Genomic DNA, 2,270 nt, shown 5'->3' on the forward strand with positions numbered 1-2,270 from the left:
TGTTCATCTTAGGAACACAAATGAAGATATTTTTGATGAAATCTGAGAGGTTTCTGTTCCTCCATAGACTGCAATGTCATTACAACTTCCAAGGCCCAGAAAGGTAGTAAAGACATAGTTAAAATAGTCCATGTGACTACAGTACTTCAACCTTAATGTTATGAAGCAACAAGAATACTTTTTGTGTGTGTAAAACCCCCACCATTACGACATTATTCAACAATCTCTTCTCTTCCACGTCATTCTCCAACACAGTTGACGTAGTGTAAACGTCCAGCGCATCTGGGTTCTACATCAGATTGAGGCTTATTATTGTCTGATGCTGGTCATGTGTGATGCTGGCCAATAATAAGCCTACGCTCTGACATAGAACCCAGAAGCACTGGGATGTTTACACTACGTCAACAGCGTAGGAGAATGACGTGGAAGAGAAGAGATTGTTGAATAATGTCGTTATTTGGGGGTTTTTTTGCGCACAAAAAGTATTCTCGTCGCTTCATAATATTAAGGTTGAAGTACTGTATACTTCACATGGACTATTGTAACGATGTTTTTTTCTGGGCCTTGAAAGTTGCAATGACGTTGCGGTCATTGGGGGGTAGAAAGCTCTCAGATTTCATCATAAATATCTTTATTTGTGTTTTGAAGATGAACGAAGGTCTTACGGGTTTTGAGCGACAAGAAGGTGAGTAATTACTGACAGAATTTTCATTTTTGGGTGAACTAACCCTTTAACTTGCTCATAAACAAATGTAATCTAATGCCAAACATCATCAATCTTGCACATTTGATTACTCAACAAGAGATTGTTCTGAGATTGCAGTTTTGGTGAGAGTTTGTTCTGTCTCAAAGCAAGCATCAATTTCTGAATGAAGTTAAAAGTATTTTTCATGTCTTGTCTTTTGGACCAAAATAGATGCAAATTGCCTGAGGCAGGTTCTGCAGATTATCCATTACAATACCTTTCTCAACAATGATGGCAGTAGACACTGGGCAAAGGTAGAGTTTATTTAGAGAGGGAAGTTGTTCTTCATCAATGACAGTCAGCACCCCAACAGATAGTTGTGCCCAGGCTTCATCAACATCACATACCTGAATGAAACCAAACAATAAAAATATTACAACAGAGAAAAGTGAAAAGGCATGAATTATAAATTAAAATTTAATTTTCCTCAAAAACCTTAATTTCTTTTTGACTGAAGAAAGAAAGATATGGACATCTTGGATGACATGGGTGTGAGTAAATTATCAGGAAATTTTTATTTGAAAGTGAACTAATCCTTTAAGATTACAGTCCACAGTTAAAGAGTTTATCAACCAAACCCCACAACACTTTAGACAACAGCTATATAGATTGTAAGCAAAACCATGATAAACTCAGAATATTAATACAAAATTAAGGCTGCAGTAAACTCACCCCTGTATTCATTTGCTGCATAAGCTCATCTAATTTCTCTCCAATGCTTCTTGAAGACTTGAAGACTGTGACAAAGCGTGGTGTGTAGCGATCCACAGCACCATAAAAGTTACTCTGCAGTCTACAGATCTGTGGGGACTATCCTGTTAAACTCTGCAAACACCTACAACACAGGAAAAAAAAAAAAAAAAATGTTGAAAATGAGACAGCGTGGAAATCTTTCAATGAACAATTATTAATAATTAATAATTGATTTTTCTGATCTTTATAAAAAATATCTTTCAATGCATGGTCAGGCCAACAGGCCAATTCTAAAGCCAAACCTAAACAGAATGTGGTTTATAATGGTGGAAAAGGGTATGAATAAGTACTTACTTGTCTCTCTGTAAAAAGAGCTGGCCACTGCTCCATCTGAATCCACAACTTCACCTCTTTGCATTGAGAAGGTCTGGTCCATCTTTGATGCAGTGATAAAGTAGTTGAGTAAAAAAAAAAGTCAGCATAAAAAAAATCAATCACTTTTACAGTGCTTTCATTACAATCTGAATTTACTCAATTTAAAATAATAATAGTTTAATGCTGTTGTGAAATCACATACTGTCAAAAAGCATCACATACTTCATCTCTGCATAAGCTGCAGATTACATTTAACTGTAGATGTGCGCCATTTCACCAGATTTGGAACCTTAATAATTAAACCAATGCCAACAGAGGAGAATGCATCAGTGAAAATGGTAAAATAGAAAACCATAATTCTTACATTTGGGACAAATAAATCGCTTTTCAGGCATTCCAGGAACTGTTATGGTACCTGATAGTTTTATGCGCAAATACAAACAAACAGGCCAAACCA

At 36.0% G+C, this 2,270-nt stretch overlaps 1 long non-coding RNA gene across 1 annotated transcript; it reads right to left on the reverse strand.

The window, feature by feature from the left end:
* Positions 1 to 915: 915 nt before the first annotated feature.
* On the reverse strand, positions 916 to 1,910 carry LOC307156302. Its single transcript, XR_013820687.1, has 3 exons — positions 1,793 to 1,910; positions 1,418 to 1,580; positions 916 to 1,092 (listed from the first exon to the last, which is right to left on the reverse strand). It is a non-coding gene; the product is annotated as an uncharacterized lncRNA (long non-coding RNA).
* Between the last annotated feature and the right edge of the window lie 360 nt (positions 1,911 to 2,270).

This window comes from Squalius cephalus, assembly GCF_949319135.1.
Source record: "Squalius cephalus genome assembly, chromosome: 3".
Classification (NCBI taxonomy): Eukaryota; Metazoa; Chordata; class Actinopteri; order Cypriniformes; family Leuciscidae; genus Squalius; species Squalius cephalus.